The 22,021-nt window shown below is 49.1% G+C and overlaps 1 long non-coding RNA gene across 2 annotated transcripts in view; it reads left to right on the forward strand.

Annotated features, from left to right (window-relative positions):
• LOC144754143 (uncharacterized) overlaps nt 1–22,021 on the forward strand; it is a 213,515-nt gene that overhangs the window by 17,555 nt on the left and 173,939 nt on the right. The window lies entirely within an intron of this gene.

Consider the following 22,021-nt stretch of genomic DNA (forward strand, 5'->3'; position numbering starts at 1 on the left):
CAGGTAGTCTATACCCACACATCTCTAAAAAATCAAAGAGATGTCTGAGAGACTATTGGGTGTTTTGCAACAGTTTTCGTTGTGCGTGGCTTTAGACTACCTGGATGATGTTGCTAACATACTAAATTTTTAACTAATTATACAACTTTACTTTCCTGATTTGCCCTAAATTCATATTACTTCTAATTACAATTGGCATTTTTCGTAAACATTTTTCTAAATGTTTAAATCGGGTCACCTTACCTTTAGATGTCTTCCATCTTCCAGTGAATCCATTCTTTAAAAGAAATCCAACATGACATCCACTGGCTTGTTTTAAATAAAGTTATCCAATTTTTTTTCTGATTGAAACAATTTCCCAAAAAGTTTTGTTTTCCAAAAAAAAACCTAGTTCCATTCACCAATTCCAACTGTGTAAGATCCAAACAGCAGAAGATCGAATACCAACTTTTCTTTAAACGATCCACATCCCAAGTCTTCATAAATCTTCTTTTCCAAAATCGATCTCCAAACCAAAAATTTATTTTGATCCCAAAAATTCCACCTTTTAATCCACAAACGTTCCTCTTTCTTCTTTACTCGATTCCAAAATTGCAAAAATATCGATCCCAATAATCCATCCTTTGAAAAACAATGTCCACGATCCGTATCCAAAATTCCAATTCCAGTAACAAACAATTCATTCCAAAATCCAAATCCTGGTACTCGATCTTCTTCTTAACACATTGAATTTATACATACCCAGAACGTACACATTATAATTTTTAACATTTTCCAATCTTAACACAATTTAAATACTCTAAATAGGGGACCCGAAAACGGCATACACTAGATACATAACCGGAGACATGCTGAAATTCTAAAAACTATGTTAACATTGACACATGCAACCTCTCCTTATTCTCTCTTTACAATATATATAGTCCTAAACATTTTTTTTTACATTTAAAATAGTTTGTGAAGTTTCCTACCTGAGCGCAGTTCTGCTTCCTGCTGCTTTGTCCAACGTCGCTCTCCAAAATGGCCACGATCTTCACGTTTACGAGTCTACGTCATCTGGAGTAAGAGACAACAAAAAAGGACAATTTATTAATATTATACATTATTGTACATTATGAAGTTACAAAAGTTTATTGTACAAAAGAAGACATTTAATTATTTTTGTAAAAATGTAATAAAAAATAATAAATTATTCTTTTTTTACTATCTCTTTTTAATAAATATTTTTAAAACCAACTATGTATTCTGTGACTTTATATATCTATAAATGTTATTACTTATTTAAATATGTTTATACTGCTATCTTAAATGTTATTTAAAATAACTTACGTCTATTCTTCTTCCAAAGTCCACTCCAGTGATCCGCATCCAGTAATTAATGTTCTTGTAAATGAGATTCGCGTTTAACATACAGGTTGCGGTGGAAATAAATGAAGGACAATACTTGTCATTGAACTCAATGGGAAAGCGTAGGAATTTTTTATAAATACATACTTTACTTCTTTTTTAAATTACTATCACTATCTCACTGGTTCTTTAATTAAACTACTTATTTTATAAATTAATAAATGTTATTTTTAAATTACTTTTTTATAAAAAATTAATACTATTTTTATAAATACTTTTCAAAAATAATGAATTAATTTCCAAAATCAATGTAATTAATTTAATTACAATCTTTCTTAGAAATTAATACTAAAGTATATTTATAATTACATTTTAAAAATAATAAATAAATTTTCAAAATCAAAGTAATCTTTTTTTTAAAGAAATTAATACTAAAATATATGTATAAATACTTTTCATAAATAATAAATTAATTTACAAAAGCAATGTAATACATAATTTACTATTTTTTTTATTAATACTTAAGTATATTTATAAATACTTTCCTAAAATAATAAATTAATTTTCATATGCAATTAAAAAAAGTATTTACTATTTTTTTTTAAACATTAACAAAAGTATATTTATAAATACATTTCATAAACAATAAATTAATGTTCTTAATAAATGTCTTTTATAAAATGTTTAAATTTAGAAATTAATGCTAAAGTATTTTTTTAAATACTTTTTTAAAAACAATTACTAAATGAATGTTCTTTTTTAATTACTATTTCTTTAAGAAAATAATACTAAGGTTTTTTTAAAAATACTTTTCTTTAATTAAAAAAAATAATGTTCTTTATAAATCTAATATTTTAATTACTATTATTTTTAGAAATTAATACTAAAGTATTTTTAAAAATACTTTTCGGAAATAATAAATTAAATAAATAAATGAAATTTTTTAATTACTATTTCTTTAAGAAAATAATACTAAGGCATTTTCTTAATCCTTTTCTTTATTTAAAAATTAATTTTCTTTATAAATCTAATATTTTGATTACTATTCTTTTTAGAAATTAATACTAAAATATTTTTAAAAATACTTTTCGGAAATAATAAATTAATGTTCTTCATATTAAAAATAATAATAGTAAAAAAACAATAATAAAAAAATAAATAATAAACATATTTATATAACAATTATCTTAATTTCAAAATGTAATTAAAAAAAGAAAAAAATTGCATTGTAATAGCATGCGTTGTAATAGCATGCGTTGTAAAAGCACCTGCGTTGTAATCGTTGCGTTGTAATAGCACTGCGTTGTAATAGTTGCGTTGTAATGGATGTTTCCCAATATTAGAAGGTTATGAATGATCTGCCATGGGTGTAAAAACACCGGAGAAAGGCCATCTCCCAGGTGGCGTGCATATGTATACTTAGCCATGGATTTGGAAAAAATAATCAGAAACTACCAATGTTGACTTTAAACAGCTGGTGGAGTTTAGTCATCTCGAGCAGCTAATCTTTGTGCAAGACAGCTTTAGTATTAAGGTGTGTGTCCGGCCCATGGATTAATCGAAATGACTCTTAATCTAAAAGGTAATTCAGGCTTTTCTCAAAAATATTGCATCAACTTGTCTATGGATTCTCTATACAAGTTTAGGCCTTACCCTCTCACCTGTAAAAGGTGATGAAATAGGAGGCGCTCCCAGGCACATTTTCCTGGAGGAAACACTATTCCGACCAAGAGGATGGTGCACTGGACAGGAAAACACCCCTAAGTTCCAAACTGTATTATGTGGGTCCATAGCTACCCACTGACTTTGGCGTACCCTCCCTTCTCCCCTGCATGGGAAAGGATAAGATCACTTGTTTGTATTGCATGCCATGGTGGCATTCATGTGTCGCTTCATACTCCTGACAAGGCAGCACGCGTTGCAGTTTGTGTCGGGCTCCTGGTGTCGCTTTGGGGTGCATGGCCGCTGGGGAACTGGATGAAGTTGGGTCCAACATGAGAGGTTTGGGTTAGCTGCTCGGGATTAAAAGACACGTGCTCTATAGTTTCGGTGCAGTGCAGGCATTGCTTCCGGACAGTTTTTCTTCGGTAAGCATGTTCGTTGAAATGTACAAACTAGCAATTAAGTGACAGTTGTGCTCCCCTCCCCTCTCCCTCCCACCAGGCATTTATTCCCCACCTTTTATCTATTTCTTTATGCGTTTCTCTATAGCGTCAGAGCGCTTCACCATAGGAACAGTAATGATACACGAGGAGGAGAAGATTACAAGTGAACACGTTACAAAAGCAAACTACACGAGGGACAATTGTGAGCAAACCAAATGCAAGAGGTAGCAAAGGGCGCAACACAGGAGGAAAAAGTGAGGTGTGCGCAGTGTCCAATTGGAGGTGTAATACTGCAATGTATGGCAGACCCTCCCTCCCGGCCGCGAAGTACCGTTAGCGGGGGTGCGCACCCCGCGTGTCCGTGCAGCGGCCCTCCACCCTTTCTCTTCAATGCGTGTCTTTTGAAGCTGGTTCCCCAGTCTTCCGCCGGATTCTGCCGCCACTTGTCGTTCAGTTTGAAGCTCCCGCGGGGAGCGTCGCCACCACCGTTCGAGGAGCTGCCTTTAGCACCTTTACATGAGCGATTCCTAGGGCTGCTCTTTCGGAGAAAAAGAACCCCAAGACATCTCCTCTTCTCCCGTATGTGCGTCACTGCTGCGCCTGCGAAAGGCTCCCGCCCAGCTCCCCGGAGGCCGGGGGCAGGAGTGGGAGCCGCAATGCATCCCTAGCACTCCTTTTTTTTAGGTCTCGCTCTCGAGACCTATTGTCGCCCAGCTGCCTCTGAAGGGAGACAGAGCGGTGTACGAGCCTACCAGGGTCTGTGGACGCGCTTATGCAGGCCGGCCGAAGGCACGCACACACACACGCGCAGACACACACACGCGCAGACACACACACACGCAGACACACACACACTCACACACGTGCAGACACAACCACACGTGCAGACACACACACACACGTGCCAAGCCCCCCAAGCCCCACTTACCGCATCAGTGGCCTCAGCCGCCACTCCTGACTTCTGCTGCCACCGGTCCTCTGGGACATCCACTCCATGGGCGCGGGCTTCTCGCAAAGACGGAAGTCCCGCCCCACGACAGCCGTGAGCGTGCACATCCTGAAACCGGAAGTTCGGGAGCGTGCTCGCTCACGGCTTGTTCAGTCTTGTGACTTGGGTGCACCCATAGGTGCATATTCAATCAGAGGTCGAGCGATCTTTAGGAACGCACACTTTCAATCTAAAATCCGAGGCTGGCACCCCACTCCTCCCGCTGAACAGCATTACTGTTTTTTCTTGCCCTCTTCTCTCTTTTTACTAAGGACGGTGTTTTCCTATGCTACATCCATATACAATCTGGGAATGAGGAGTCATGTCAATGATGGTACCAAGAATACAGGATCCTATTTGCACAACATACTTCTGCCTGGGGGCACACACATAGAACCAGGATGATTAAAAGAACTACTACCTCGTGCAAAACGTATTAGTAAATGTGGAGCTGCGAATGTGATTGTTCGAGGAGGTGTATCTACTTCACACAGTGAACACTCAGAAATCTGTGTTAGCAATTATTCACTATTTGCTTGTTTCTTTTCTTACTGAGCTACTCTCACTGTAGGCACGATGTGCTTTTTTAACGGAGCACTGTTCTTTAAATTTTAAATACGTTCCGTTCCCCCTTCCCTCTGCCGCTGCACGAACGCCTGCAAGGCAGGCGCTGTCTTAATTAAAAACAATTCAGAAAAGGGGGTGGTGATGGACAGAGCATCTGAATTAAGCAGAACACTCCTACCCAGTCAAAATATCAGGGCTTGATCCATCACCGTTTTTTAGCTCACTGCACCAACCCAGTTCAGAACCTGGCTACATGCAAATTAGTCTGTCCCTGGCCCAGTGCATTATGCATTTACAATGCAATGGTTTCGCATTTGGGAAAGTTATAGCTATTGGCATTGTAAATGACAACATTTGTATTTATGTGTTGGTTTTGAAAACAGATAAATAAATGTCATTGTAATTTACATTGCCATTAGGTTAATCTCTGCAGTCACTCTGCAGTCCCTAGCACTCCATAGCTCTCCCTAGTCACTCTGCACTCTCTAGCACTCCCTAGCACTCCCTAGTCACTCTGCACTCCCTAGCCCTCCCTAGTCACTCTGCACTCCCTAGCACTCTGCACTCCCTAGCACTCTGCACTCCCTAGTCACTCTGCACTCACTCCCTAGTCACTCTGCACTCCCTAGTCACTCTGCACTCCCTAGTCACTCTGCACTCCCTAGTCACTCTGCACTCCCTAGTCACTCTGCACTCCCTAGTCACTCTGCACTCCCTAGTCACTCTGCACTCCCTAGTCACTCTGCACTCCCTAGTCACTCTGCACTCCCTAGTCACTCTGCACTCCCTAGTCACTCTGCACTCCCTCGCACTCCCTAGCACTCTGCACTCCCTAGCACTCTGCACTCCCTAGCACTCTGCACTCCCTAGCACTCAGCACTCCCTTGTCATCTGCACTCCCTAGCACTCAGCACTCCCTTGCAATCTGCACTCCCTAGCACTCCCTAGTCACTCTGCACTCCCTAGCACTCCCTAGCATTCTGCAGTCACTCTGCACTCCCTAGCACTCCCTAGCATTCTGCACTCCCTAGCACTCTGCAGTCACTCTGCACTCCCTAGCACTCCCTAGTCACTTTGCACTCCCTAGCACACCCTAGTCACTTTGCACTCCCTAGCACTCCCTAGTCACTCTGCACTCCCTAGCACTCCCTAGTCACTCTGCACTCCCTAGCACTCCCGAGTCACTCTGCACTCCCTAGCACTCTGCACTCCCTAGCACTCCCTAGCACTCTGCACTCCCTAGCACTCTGCACTTCCTAGCACTCTGCACTCCCTAGCACTCTGCACTCGCTAGCACTCTGCACTCCCTAGCACTCTGCACTCGCTAGCACTCTGCACTCCCTAGCACTCCCTAGCACTCTGCACTCCCTAGCACTCTGCACTCCCTAGCACTCTGCACTCCTAGCACTCTGCACTTCCTAGCACTCTGCACTCCCTAGCACTCTGCACTCCCTAGCACTCTGCACTCCCTAGCACTCTGCACTCCCTAGCACTCTGCACTCGCAAGCACTCTGCACTCGCAAGCACTCTGCACTCCCTAGCACTCTGCACTCCCTAGCACTCTGCACTCCCTAGCACTCTGCACTCCCTAGCACTCTGCACTCCCTAGCACTCTGCACTCCCTAGCACTCTGCACTCCCTAGCACTCTGAACTCCCTTGCACTCCCTAGCACTCTGCACTCCCTAGCCCTCCCTAGCACTCTGCACTCCCTAGCACTCTGCACTCCCTAGCACTCTGCACTCCCTAGCACTCCCTAGCACTCTGCACTCCCTAGCACTCTGCACACAATTCAGAAAAGGGGGTGGTGATGGACAGAACATCTGAATTAAGCAGAACACTCCTACCCAGTCAAAATATCAGGGCTTGATCCATCACCGTTTTTTTAGCTCACTGCACCAACCCAGTTCAGAACCTGGCTACATGCAAATTAGTCTGTCCCTGGCCCAGTGCATCATGCATTTACAATGCAATGGTTTCGCATTTGGAAAAGTTAAAGCTATTGGCATTGTACATGACAACATTTGTATTTATGTGTTGGTTTTGAAAACAGATAAATAAATGTCATTGTAATTTACATTGCCATTAGCTTAATCTCTGCAGTCACTCTGCAGTCCCTAGCACTCCATAGCTCTCCCTAGTCACTCTGCACTCTCTAGCACTCCCTAGCACTCCCTAGTCACTCTGCACTCCCTAGCCCTCCCTAGTCACTCTGCACTCCCTAGCACTCTGCACTCCCTAGTCACTCTGCACTCCCTAGTCACTCTGCACTCCCTAGTCACTCTGCACTCCCTAGTCACTCTGCACTCCCTAGTCACTCTGCACTCCCTAGTCACTCTGCACTCCCTCACACTCCCTAACACTCTGCACTCCCTAGCACTCAGCACTCCCTTGTCATCTGCACTCCCTAGCACTCAGCACTCCCTTGCAATCTGCACTCCCTAGCACTCCCTAGTCACTCTGCACTCCCTTGCACTCCCTAGCATTCTGCAGTCACTCTGCACTCCCTAGCATTCTGCACTCCCTAGCACTCTGCAGTCACTCTGCACTCCCTAGTCACTCTGCACTCCCTAGCACTCCCTAGTCACTCTGCACTCCCTAGCACACCCTAGTCACTCTGCACTCCCTAGTCACTCTGCACTCCCTAGCACTCCCTAGTCACTCTGCACTCCCTAGTCACTCTGCGCTCCCTAGCACTCCTGAGTCACTCTGCACTCCCTAGCACTCTGCACTCCCTAGCACTCTGCACTCCCTAGCACTCTGCACTCCCTAGCACTCTGCACTCCCTAGCACTCTGCACTCCTAGCACTCTGCACTTCCTAGCACTCTGCACTCACTCTGCACTCCCTAGCACTCTGCACTCCCTAGCACTCTGAACTCCCTTGCACTCCCTAGCACTCTGCACTCCCTAGCACTCTGCACTCCTAGCACTCTGCACTTCCTAGCACTCTGCACTCACTCTGCACTCGCTAGCACTCTGCACTCCCTAGCACTCTGCACTCCCTAGCACTCTGAACTCCCTTGCACTCCCTAGCACTCTGCACTCCCTAGCACTCTGCACTCCCTAGCGCTCTGCACTCCCTAGCGCTCTGCACTCCCTAGCGCTCTGCACTCCCTAGCGCTCTGCACTCCCTAGCGCTCTGCACTCCCTAGCGCTCTGCACTCCCTAGCGCTCTGCACTCCCTAGCGCTCTGCACTCCCTAGCGCTCTGCACTCCCTAGCGCTCTGCACTCCCTAGCGCTCTGCACTCCCTAGCGCTCTGCACTCCCTAGCGCTCTGCACTCCCTAGCGCTCTGCACTCCCTAGCGCTCTGCACTCCCTAGCGCTCTGCACTCCCTAGCGCTCTGCACTCCCTAGCGCTCTGCACTCCCTAGCGCTCTGCACTCCCTAGCGCTCTGCACTCCCTAGCGCTCTGCACTCCCTAGCACTCTGCACTCCCTAGCACTCTGCACTCCCTAGCACTCTGCACTCGCAAGCACTCTGCACTCGCAAGCACTCTGCACTCCCTAGCACTCTGCACTCCCTAGCACTCTGCACTCCCTAGCACTCTGCACTCCCTAGCACTCTGCACTCCCTAGCACTCTGCACTCCCTAGCACTCTGCACTCCCTAGCACTCTGAACTCCCTTGCACTCCCTAGCACTCTGCACTCCCTAGCCCTCCCTAGCACTCTGCACTCCCTAGCACTCTGCACTCCCTAGCACTCTGCACTCCCTAGCACTCCCTAGCACTCTGCACTCCCTAGCACTCTGCACACAATTCAGAAAAGGGGGTGGTGATGGACAGAACATCTGAATTAAGCAGAACACTCCTACCCAGTCAAAATATCAGGGCTTGATCCATCACCGTTTTTTTAGCTCACTGCACCAACCCAGTTCAGAACCTGGCTACATGCAAATTAGTCTGTCCCTGGCCCAGTGCATCATGCATTTACAATGCAATGGTTTCGCATTTGGAAAAGTTAAAGCTATTGGCATTGTACATGACAACATTTGTATTTATGTGTTGGTTTTGAAAACAGATAAATAAATGTCATTGTAATTTACATTGCCATTAGCTTAATCTCTGCAGTCACTCTGCAGTCCCTAGCACTCCATAGCTCTCCCTAGTCACTCTGCACTCTCTAGCACTCCCTAGCACTCCCTAGTCACTCTGCACTCCCTAGCCCTCCCTAGTCACTCTGCACTCCCTAGCACTCTGCACTCCCTAGTCACTCTGCACTCCCTAGTCACTCTGCACTCCCTAGTCACTCTGCACTCCCTAGTCACTCTGCACTCCCTAGTCACTCTGCACTCCCTAGTCACTCTGCACTCCCTCACACTCCCTAACACTCTGCACTCCCTAGCACTCAGCACTCCCTTGTCATCTGCACTCCCTAGCACTCAGCACTCCCTTGCAATCTGCACTCCCTAGCACTCCCTAGTCACTCTGCACTCCCTTGCACTCCCTAGCATTCTGCAGTCACTCTGCACTCCCTAGCATTCTGCACTCCCTAGCACTCTGCAGTCACTCTGCACTCCCTAGTCACTCTGCACTCCCTAGCACTCCCTAGTCACTCTGCACTCCCTAGCACACCCTAGTCACTCTGCACTCCCTAGTCACTCTGCACTCCCTAGCACTCCCTAGTCACTCTGCACTCCCTAGTCACTCTGCGCTCCCTAGCACTCCTGAGTCACTCTGCACTCCCTAGCACTCTGCACTCCCTAGCACTCTGCACTCCCTAGCACTCTGCACTCCCTAGCACTCTGCACTCCCTAGCACTCTGCACTCCTAGCACTCTGCACTTCCTAGCACTCTGCACTCACTCTGCACTCCCTAGCACTCTGCACTCCCTAGCACTCTGAACTCCCTTGCACTCCCTAGCACTCTGCACTCCCTAGCACTCTGCACTCCTAGCACTCTGCACTTCCTAGCACTCTGCACTCACTCTGCACTCGCTAGCACTCTGCACTCCCTAGCACTCTGCACTCCCTAGCACTCTGAACTCCCTTGCACTCCCTAGCACTCTGCACTCCCTAGCACTCTGCACTCCCTAGCGCTCTGCACTCCCTAGCGCTCTGCACTCCCTAGCGCTCTGCACTCCCTAGCGCTCTGCACTCCCTAGCGCTCTGCACTCCCTAGCGCTCTGCACTCCCTAGCGCTCTGCACTCCCTAGCGCTCTGCACTCCCTAGCGCTCTGCACTCCCTAGCGCTCTGCACTCCCTAGCGCTCTGCACTCCCTAGCGCTCTGCACTCCCTAGCGCTCTGCACTCCCTAGCGCTCTGCACTCCCTAGCGCTCTGCACTCCCTAGCGCTCTGCACTCCCTAGCGCTCTGCACTCCCTAGCGCTCTGCACTCCCTAGCGCTCTGCACTCCCTAGCGCTCTGCACTCCCTAGCACTCTGCACTCCCTAGCACTCTGCACTCCCTAGCACTCTGCACTCCCTAGCACTCTGCACTCCCTAGCACTCTGCACTCCCTAGCACTCTGCACTCCCTAGCACTCTGCACTCCCTAGCACTCTGCACTCCCTAGCACTCTGCACTCCCTAGCACTCTGCACTCCCTAGCACTCTGCACTCCCTAGCACTCTGCACTCCCTAGCACTCTGCACTCCCTAGCACTCTGCACTCCCTAGCACTCTGCACTCCCTAGCACTCTGCACTCCCTAGCACTCTGCACTCCCTAGCACTCTGCACTCCCTAGCACTCTGCACTCCCTAGCACTCTGCACTCCCTTGCACTCTGCACTCTCTACTCTGCACTCTCTACTCTGCACTCTCTACTCTGCACTCTCTACTCTGCACTCTCTACTCTGCACTCTCTACTCTGCACTCTCTACTCTGCACTCTCTACTCTGCACTCTCTACTCTGCACTCTCTACTCTGCACTCTCTACTCTGCACTCTCTACTCTGCACTCTCTACTCTGCACTCTCTACTCTGCACTCTCTACTCTGCACTCTCTACTCTGCACTCTCTACTCTGCACTCTCTACTCTGCACTCTCTACTCTGCACTCTCTACTCTGCACTCTCTACTCTGCACTCACTACTCTGCACTCTCTACTCTGCACTCTCTACTCAGCACTCACTACTCTGCACACTCACTTTGCACTCTGCACTCAATTTTATCAAATACTGAGGAGAGGGGACTGCCTGGAGTGTGGTTATGTGGAGAGAGAGAGGCCGCATGCAGCGTGCTTATGTGGAGAGAGAGGATGCTGAAAAGTAAAGGTTATCAAAAACCGAGGAGAGGGGACTGCCTGGAGTGCGCTTATGTGGAGAGAGAGAGGCCGCATGCAGCGTGCTTATGTGGAGAGAGAGGCTGCCTGGAGCGTCCACTTCCATGGAGATCGACCCGCCCGCCCCAGCTCCACGAAAAAATGGCGGCTGCATTGACGAGAAAAAAAAATAAAATAAACAACCGCCCACCGCCGCATGACGATCGCAAAGTGCGGAATGAGTAAAAATCACGGGAACGCCCACGAATCTGCTCGCAGAATGACGAGCAGATCTCTCTTCCAATGGCTAGCCTCCATTTATGGAGCCAGCCAATGGAAAGAGAAGGCGGGACAACACACATACTGTAAACATTAGATTTCGCCTGCGCCGAAAAGCTTTCGAGGAGGCGAAACCTAACAATCTGGTCTCATAATTTACACACTTAAATGGCAGCCTTGTTTCTTTTCATTAGCACTCTGCCAAAGCAAGCCTTCCTATTCACGCAGCAAGCGCCGCGCTTCATCTGACCCCTGCACTGCACCGCTCTGAAGAAGTCAGAGTGTCTAATATTGCTAGATAATAAGTGCTTTCTGGTGTTGCATGCTGTCGCCCAACCCCCTCCTGATTTGCAGCTTGACCTGTTACCCACCCCCCCTCCCTCATCGCTGCTTACTTTGCACACAAGTGAGATGCACTAACAACGTCTCTGCTTGCAAGCAGCTTCTTCTTTTTTAAATGTTTGATTTATTCGCACACAGCACCCCGCATGGTCAGCGACTAGCTGCCGCCCCCCCCCCCAATCCGGCACCCAACACCAAGGAACGTGGACACGAGACGTGTTTACTCTTTGGAAGGCGGGCGCTAGTCGCCCGGCCGTATTTATTAAAGTATGAAATTAAAAAGGGTTTTAATTGCATAATCAACAATGAAATACAAAAATCAGCAGGACATTCAGTTATACAATCGTTATCAACAAGTTTGAGAGCCTGACCTTAACAAAACTCTAATACAAGTTGTTCCTAGCTTAACTAAACATCCTATCTTGATTTTTGTACATTTCTGGCCATATGGCAGGGTCACTACCGGTGTCAGGTCCTACAAGCTGCGCCTTCCCCTTAGAAGTGCGCATGCGCAGTGTTACCCCGGGAATTGCCCGGTCTACGCCCCAAACTCCATTTACCCACTAAAGGAGGGCCCTTACTCTGCGCCGATGGCGTCATGAGTCCACGCGCGCGGGGTGGCTACCAGCCTAAGGAAAGCGTGAACTACTCCTACCCGCGCTCCTTTGCATATTACCTTGCCCCTGGAGTACTGGGAGTGGCCCGCAGGCTCCTCCCCCTGGGCGGGAACCTCCATAGGATGATGCCCGCCCCCTCAGACCTCAAATATGTGCTCACCGATAATGACCTTACCGCATGCCCCATACCTAATAAATACGACGACCTATGGAAAAAAGTCTAAAGGACAACTACACTGGCTAATAAATAACAGTATCCACGCATAGCTAAAGGGGAAAGAAGGCCTAACGATACATGGCATAAAATTACAATTCGGTTCACGCATGTTGCTCATAATCACAATAACTACGTATATCTACAAAGGGAAAAAAAGGCCTAAAGACACATATCTTCAAATATAGTTCACTTCACACATCATTTTTCTACAAAGGGAAAAAAGGCCTGACAACAGATCACAAAATACCACAACAACCTACTCTCTCCCGCGGTCTATACCTATGAAACTTACCATTAGACCGGACATAACGCTGCTTAAACTTTGTACCAAGGGATGGTGGGTGGGAAACAAAGAAGCCCCGAACGCGGGGCACAACGTTCAGCGAGGGAGCGTCCAGGGACAAGGAAGTCTCCTGGGCGCTCCCTACCTCTTATTCCCGAGGGGCCGGGTGGCCCCTCCTCACGCCCGCCCCCCCCGACCCGGAACCAGTCCATTGATTCCGGGTCAGGAGGGGCGCCGGCCAATCGGCGGTGGGCCGCGCCCCCAGGGCACGCCCCCACCGTCGAAAGACCCGAGGGGAGGGGGGGTGAGGCGGTCGCCGCGCCGCCATGCGTGCGGGGGGGCCGAGGGCCCCCCCTTTTCACATGGTCAGCGACTAGCTGCCGCCCCCCCCCCAATCCGGCACCCAACACCAAGGAACGTGGACACGAGACGTGTTTACTCTTTGGAAGGCGGGCGCTAGTCGCCCGGCCGTATTTATTAAAGTATGAAATTAAAAAGGGTTTTAATTGCATAATCAACAATGAAATACAAAAATCAGCAGGACATTCAGTTATACAATCGTTATCAACAAGTTTGAGAGCCTGACCTTAACAAAACTCTAATACAAGTTGTTCCTAGCTTAACTAAACATCCTATCTTGATTTTTGTACATTTCTGGCCATATGGCAGGGTCACTACCGGTGTCAGGTCCTACAAGCTGCGCCTTCCCCTTAGAAGTGCGCATGCGCAGTGTTACCCCGGGAATTGCCCGGTCTACGCCCCAAACTCCATTTACCCACTAAAGGAGGGCCCTTACTCTGCGCCGATGGCGTCATGAGTCCACGCGCGCGGGGTGGCTACCAGCCTAAGGAAAGCGTGAACTACTCCTACCCGCGCTCCTTTGCATATTACCTTGCCCCTGGAGTACTGGGAGTGGCCCGCAGGCTCCTCCCCCTGGGCGGGAACCTCCATAGGATGATGCCCGCCCCCTCAGACCTCAAATATGTGCTCACCGATAATGACCTTACCGCCACAGGCCAGTATTGTTAACCGACGATCTGGCCTCCCCCTCTAGCCCCTATCTAAGGACACATCCTCCTACCCCAGCCCTCCAGCCAAGCCCAGATATTGTCAGCCCATAGGACATTACCCTCTTCTGTCAGATGAACCCCGTCTCTCAAGTAATACTTTTGACCCCAGATGCACCCATGAGGTATTGACTGTAACACGGGGGTTCGGAACAACCTATCCAGCCGTGTGTTGATCCTCTTTACCGAGTGATTCAACGCCCTGACTGAATCGCCCCCCCGCCACTGAAGTCGAGGTATTAGTTGTGACCATACTAGTGTGCACCCGGGGCAGGTCCTAGCTATCCAACCCGCTGTTGAGATAATCTCCTCAATCAAGGTGCGCCTGCCCAGTGTTGCCAAATCGTTCTCCCCAAGGTGAAGTATCACCACTGACGGTGGAGCCCGCTGGCGTGCCAACAGCCCTTGGAAGAATCCCCTAAACTCGTGAAGACACAACCCTCCTCTGCCAAAGAACGTGATATTCAACCCTAGTTGTGCCGCCCTTTCCTTCTTGTCACCTGACAGGAAAACACATTCCGCTCGCTTCACATATGAATGACCAACAATCCAGACATCGTTCTTTGTTGTTTCCTGGTCGCCGCTCCGTGCCGATGAATATTGGCGGTGCCCGACGACAAATTCCTCCCCTGCGTAACAGGTCTGAGAAACTGTAAGAGAGCGGAAAAGAGACCAAGCGTGAGTGACAGGTAATCATAGCATGTCAATCCGAACATAACGTTTATAGCAGTCTGACGACCACCTCCCAATTGTCTTCACTCTGTCCACTGGGAGGCCCCCCGCCACCGCCTCAGTTGCAGCCCCAATCCTGAAAGAATGAGATCCAAAATCTCTAGGGTCAAGACCCGCTTTTGTAACCCCAATTTCGAACACTCTCCTGAATTGATACCTGGTCAAGGGGCTCCCGTCGGCGTGACAGAGCAACGCCCTGCCTACTGAACCGACCAATAATCCCATGAGTGTTTCCACGTGCCTCACCGGGCAGCACGGGTTGGCGGGGGCCCGTTGCAGAACTATGGTGTGACCCCTAGCTTCTTGATCGGTCTTTGATTTCTGGATAATCACCCACATGGTGTCACCCCTTATCGTCACCCCAGCCTTCTGCAAGCCACCTAGTATGTCAGCCTTAGATCCTGCAACAAGTTCACTAATTCTCAGTGCCCCATAAAATGCCAGGGAGAATGCCGCCCTAAAAAGAAGCACTTCCCACTCTGAGTTGCAAACAATCTCCAGCGTGCCCAGTAAGGCTGTTAGCCGGGCCAACCCCATGGGCTTCCTTTTATCCTTCTGGTGTCCTTGAATACGGCGCCATCCCCTTAAAGCCTTGCGTATCATAAAGGTATTGGTGGGATCCCGAAAGCCCCTAGCTTGAGCGAAGAATGACACTGCTGCCCTATGTCTGGTTGCCGCTGCTACTGAGCGCCCCTCTTTGTGCATCCATTCTAAATAGGCTGCAAACCCATCCTCCTTTGCCCAAAGCACTTCCCACTGTGGCCCCAAAAAGGAACAATAAGACAGAAACGCCCCTTCGTAAGCCGTCTTGGTCCTGGGGGCTAGGCTAGCGACCACGAGGTCTTGTAATCTGGGGCACCAATCTGCCAAAGTACTGCTGGGAAGTGTGCTGGCGAGGGGTCTGCTGTGGGGAGATGCTCCCTGAAAACCTGCATTTTGAAGCGAGAAAGGGCGTCAGCAGCATTGTTTAAAACACCAGGGACATGTTTGGCTCTAAAATTGGCATTCAGTTTAAGGCAACGCAGAACAATTTCTTTGATCAAACGAAGTATGAAAGGACACCGCGCCCCCTGCTGATTGATACATTCCACCACTGTCATGTTATCTGACCAAAACACCACTGATCGGTTACATAGGTGTTCGGGCCAAACCATCAGTGCCACCCATATTGGAAAAAGTTCCAGGAAGCCAATGTTGCCGAGCAAACCCCATGTGTTCCATTCTCCTGGCCATTGTTGAGCGACCCACCTATTCCCTAGGATGGCACCAAAGCCCACACCACCGGCCGCATCGGTCCATAGTCCTAACTCCGCTGATGTAGTGAGCGGGCCGGGCCAGACCACCCTACCGTTAAAATCCTCCAGGAATGCCATCCAAATAAGCATATCCTGGCGAATTTCAGCCGATAGGCGCGTGCGGTGGTGCTTTTCCCTCAGCCCCTGCATCGCGTGCGCGATGGAGCGAGAGAAGGGGCGAGCCATTGGGATGATTCTTAGTGCGAAATTCAGTTGCCCTACCACCTCCTGTAATTGCTGCAAAGTGACCTTCTCCTTCCGGAGGCATAACTGTAGCGACGTTTTGAATTTGCGCACCTTGTCCCTAGGTAGTCTAAAACATTTCTCAATTGAGTCAATCTCAATGCCCAGGAATTCCAAGCAGGTGGTCGGGCCCACTGTCTTCCCAGGCGCAAGCGGGACCCCAAAAGCCCGCATGAGCACGCAAAATTCCTGCAATGCTAGTGCGCACTCCTGAGAACCCGCTGTACCGAGGAAGAGGAAATCATCTAAGTAATGCATGACCCTTTGATGGCCTGTCACCTGTCTCATGGCCCATTCAAGAAATGAACTAAACATCTCAAAGTAGGCGCAAGAAATAGAACAACCCATAGGCATGCATTTGTCCATGTAAAACCTATCCCTAAAGGTGAAACCTAAAAGATGTCGGTCTGCCGGGTGTACTGGGAGGAGGCGGAAGGCGGACTCTATGTCTGATTTCGCCATCAGCGCCCCGGGTCCAGTGGCCTGTAATAAGGTCACAGCCTGATCAAAAGAGGCGTACTTAACACTACATATACCTTCGTCAATGGCATCATTCAGGGAGGCCCCCTTTGGCGTTGATAGGTTATGAATCAATCTGAATTGCCCCTTCTCTTTCTTGGGGACAACTCCCAGTGGGGAACACACAAAATTGTGTACTGGCACTGCAGAAAAAGGGCCAGATATCCTGCCTAAGGAAAGCTCCTTGTCAATTTTGGCGGCCACAACAGCCGGATTGTGTGTGACTGATAATTGATTCCTACAGTGCGCACTACCTGTGTATCCCCCGGCCGGGATCCTAAAACCTTTGGAAAAACCTTCCTGGAGTAGGGTGGCCGCTTTGTGGTCAGGGTATCTGTTCAAGAATGGAATCATTGCCACCACATCCACTGGAGTGGGGGGGCGTGACGCGTCTGACTTATAGTGGCCTTCCCCTACCCCTCTGTCCTGTGTTACCTTGCTTGGACCTACAGGTAGATTCTGGGTGAGAGGGGTGCCCACAGGAGGCACATGCATGCCTAAACTTGCACGCGGCCCTTGTGCAGGTACGCTTATTAAAATCCCAGCACACCCCTTTCTTTTCTGGCCCACCTGCCCTAAATTTCCCAGGCACTTCACTCGTTTGGGGGGGCCGAAAGGGCTGCTGCGGTCTAGTGAACACCCTGCCCGCACCGAACTGAGGGGGAGGTGCAGTGTCAGAGAACTGTTTGTGCCAGGCCATGGAGTCTACCGTGTCCCATGGTAATGCTCTATTGAATTCCAACGCCTTCCTAAAATTTACATCATAACCCTTCCATGCTTCCCCAGAATACTGTTGACTCCACCCCACAATCCTGCTCGAGTAGCAAGCCAATGCAGCCTGCAGATCTGGAGGACGCTCAGCCTTAACTGCAGTGAAAACGGCCCATGCTTGCATCCAATTATTGAGATTTTCCTCAACCCTAAATCTAGTACACTGCGCCCTCCATTCACTTGGGAGCATCCACTCTTTCAGTGCTTTTGCCTGCTCCATTTCCCTATTATCCAATAATAAAGAATAAATGTACACGTATTTATCAGCCCAAATCATTTCTTTAACAGCTAAAGACACATGTTGCGCTAGATTTTCGCTCCTCGAAGGTACTACACCGTCCCCCAAGAGTGGCAATGCCACTTCTTTACCAAGTGCGGGCACCGGGAGCGGCTGCCCTTGTACTCCGTCCAGCTGAGGAACACTTGGACCTGCAAGGGGAGAAGAAATTGGCAATGCAACACTGTCGGCTATCGGTGCCGACCTGATTTTTTCCACGAACCTTGCCGCCTCTGCCGCATGGTCTGCAGAATTCGGGAAGGCTCCCCCTTTTTGGAGCCATGGCATCATGGCCGTTAACTGAGCTACCAATTCAGGCGGCATTGAGTCTACGTTACCCCCCGGGACAACAGGTACCACTGGGGTTATGCCCAGTGGTCCTGGCACAGCTGGCGGGGCGGGCGCCGGGTGTGGCCCGCCTGCACCCGGGATTGTGGGCACCGGTGCAGGAGCAGACCCAGCGTCTACTGGTTGACCTGCCGGCACGGGCACCACAGGGGCAATGGGTGTAGGCACATGCGGGGGTGGGACCACCGCGGGCGGTGCGGCGGGTAACGGATCCACTGGGCCTGGGGCGGGGACCGCCTCCTTGGGTCTCTTGGACCTAGGTTTCCCTTGCGGGGTGACAAACTCCCCTCTTGGCACTGGTGCCACCCTCTTGCGAATCGGTCGCCCCGACGGGCCCGGTGCCTCGCTCTCTCTGTCATCCAACCGAGCCTCCCGCTCCTTAATTTGACCTAGCTGTTGCTTAATGTCACACATCTCCCGCATCATAGCCCGCATCATAGCCTCCATGTTGGACCCCCTTTTTCCACCCCTCGGGCCCGGCATGACGCTTACCCAAAAACACCTGCTGCCTACTCTCTTAGTTCCCAACAGTTCAACTGTGTGTACCTTGCAGATGGAGGGTCACCAGGGGGCTTTCAGCACCATGCAACGGCGACCGCAACACTAGCGGCTTGTCCGCTTATGTAAGGGGTGAGTAAACCTAATGTAGACCCACCCGGCGGCCACCAGGAGCGATGAATGCTAGCCCCCCGTACCCCTCTTACCGATCCCTCCTGTATCCTCGCCGGCGATGATGGTCCGCGATCACAGCCCCCACCACGTTGCGTGCCCTGTCTGCGAGTGAAATGGGCCAAAATTGCAGTTTAAGGTTTGCCTGGGATAGAAAACAAGTATTAATACCGTGTAATAAAAGCAGGAACACTTTTAGGAAACCCAACTTAAATAGAGAGGACGATTGGACCCTCCCTGTTAACCACACTGTTGCTGTGGGACCTAAAAACACCTTGTATCAGCGACCTTCAAAATAACACATATGCAAAAGGCCAGTACACTTCTGCACCAAAACTTGCATTCATTCCCCTGTATTGTGCGCTTTTGTGCAACAACAAGTAAATTAATAATTAACACCACACAGTTAGTCAATACCATACAGTAGTGAAACAGTTATCAAATGTCGCTACTCGTTTCCTTACAAGACAGACATGAAAACCTTTATCACAGAGGGGCTCCGATCCAGGTGCTGCCCTGGTCGACCCTGCTTCCCTTCCTTGCACGATAGCAACGGCCTAATCTGCCCTGAGGCCACAAGCGTGAGAAACGGAAGGCGCAAATGGTGAATTATACAAAGACAGATGCCACTCTTTCCCGCGCCTCTGAATTACCCCTTACGGCGGGAAAACTCCCTTTGCCGGCCAAACACGGCGCTTAATCCTTGCCGCTGCCGTGAGTTTTAACGTTTGAGCTCTTTACAGTTTTCCAATTCTGCAGCTCTGGCAGGATCCGAACCCTAGCCTGTGATGGCTGTGCCCACCGAAGGTAAGTAACTTAACTGTGCAGTCCAGCCGCCCCTCTACACGATGGTGAGAGTATTTTTGCCTACTAATTCCTGGCCCAGAATCTCATCCTGCATCTCAGGTTTTGAACACCCCCCTGAGGCCGCTGCAGCAGGGCGAGCCGTGCAGGTGCATGCGCGTTACTCCCGCTTAGCTCTCCCGTTCACGAATGCGGGGCCCTCCCGCTTAGCTCTCCCGTTCACGAATGCGGCGCCCTCCCCGCCAAATACCTCTACACACGCCGGTCTCCTCACCGCGGGCTCGCTCAGGTCCCCGATGCGGCGCCAATCCCTCGCCGCTCCTACTACCAACGCCCGTTAAACCTGGAAAACAAAAGGTGGAAATTATAGACAAAGGAAGCCCCGAGCGCGGGGCACACCGTGAATCCTTCGCCGCTCCTAATACCAGCGCCTGCTGGTTCCTAGCGCGATACCTCGCTGAATCGGGTTAATGAACCTGGAAAAGAAAACGAAAAAATTATCAAAACAAAGAAGCCCCGAACGCGGGGCACAACGTTCAGCGAGGGAGCGTCCAGGGACAAGGAAGTCTCCTGGGCGCTCCCTACCTCTTATTCCCGAGGGGCCGGGTGGCCCCTCCTCACGCCCGCCCCCCCCGACCCGGAACCAGTCCATTGATTCCGGGTCAGGAGGGGCGCCGGCCAATCGGCGGTGGGCCGCGCCCCCAGGGCACGCCCCCACCGTCGAAAGACCCGAGGGGAGGGGGGGTGAGGCGGTCGCCGCGCCACCATGCGTGCGGGGGGGCCGAGGGCCCCCCCTTTTCATTCTGTGTTCTAGGCTACTCGTGGACATCACGCCCCCTGCTCCACGCCTGTATGAACCTGCCTGTGTCCCCTGGAGTAGAGGATGATGTGCTGCCCATAACTCCATGTGTATTTTGTTTTTTATTGTTTATGCTATAAATCGCTTCATTTAAACCTTTTGCCAGATTTTCGCGCTTGGGCTTCTTTTAGTAGCCTCTGACGATGCTTGGGCTTTTTTCAAAGGTGTTGTGCATGTCACCCTCCCACCATACACCTATACTTAACCCCTTCTTTGTTTCCCTGAGCGCATGGGATGAGTGTTCCCCGTATTACACGGGAGTGTGCTGTTAGTGGGTGTGCTCTGGCGAAGTAGATAGCGCTTTTATAAATGCAAATTACATTGCAGCTAAAATGTACTTTAAATTCACTCCTAAAGCCATAGGTTTTCAGATTGCACACAGGTTTGCAGCGGATGTTAGCTCACTAATACAGCTGTAATTCTGGTCTCTCTCTCCGACTGGTCACATTCACGGCATGGAGTGAACTGATGTCTGCTGCCTGCGTTTGGAAACTGAACACGTATTTGCAGATTTCTGTAGAGCACCAAGATAAAGCCTTTCTAATTTACAAACACAGTTTCTCTCAATATTTAATAAGTCAATGTGTGAATTGTTGCACCTTTTGGTTATTTTTTAGATTTGTATGTTTACTCTAGAAGGAGACTCTTTTTTATTTAAAAAATGTGTCTGAGACCGCTGTGGTGGGCGGGCCCCTTTCTTTATTAATTAATTGCGATGTTTGGACAGTTGTGTCCATACTTCACTTGTTCATTAAATTTAGATTTTAGACTCCACGTCTTGCGTAGCACCTTCAAACACTCCTGCTTTTTGAGCAAACAGCATTTCTCATGCTGGTATGTATAAGAATACTATTTCCGGTTAAAAGGAAACCACAAGTTCCAAAATGCAAAGCGGTATTGGCTCAAAAAAATCATGCACGGACTGGTAGTATCCACATGGTCAGTTCACAGCAATAAATATGCGCAGTTAGTGTTCGTGCGTTTTGCACGTGTGGATTTGTTTCAAATATCCGATAACGGATATTGTTTCAATACGAGGAACATTATAAACTAGTCAGTCATCAGAAAAGTATGAACAAGCCATCGTGTTCTTGCACTTTATTTGCTCTCCACAGTTTGTAGGGATGATCCCCTTAAGAATTACACTCGAAGCTTAAAAAAATCGACCAAAGCTGTGTATTATCGTATTAAGTGATGTTTATAGCTACTGAAACAACCCAGAAGTCTTTCTTGCCTTTTTGAACACCAGAAGATTGGGAATACTGCCAGAGGTTCGGGCGAGAATCAAAGTGTAGTGAGAGGGCACCTTAGTCCAAGGTTGGCACACAGTCATGACTGACGCAAGCATGTTTGACTCAGGGACCGCAGCGTTTTCCGCAATGTTATGGTTTTCCTGCATTTAAGACATATTCATTCATATTGGTTGAATAATTTGCAGATTTCAGATCACACCTGATTTGTATTGTAGCGCCGCGCAGTGGCAGGCCCTTGGCAAAGGTC

The sequence above is a fragment of the Lissotriton helveticus genome, chromosome 5_1 (genome assembly GCF_964261635.1).
Source record: "Lissotriton helveticus chromosome 5_1, aLisHel1.1, whole genome shotgun sequence".
Classification (NCBI taxonomy): domain Eukaryota; kingdom Metazoa; phylum Chordata; class Amphibia; order Caudata; family Salamandridae; genus Lissotriton; species Lissotriton helveticus.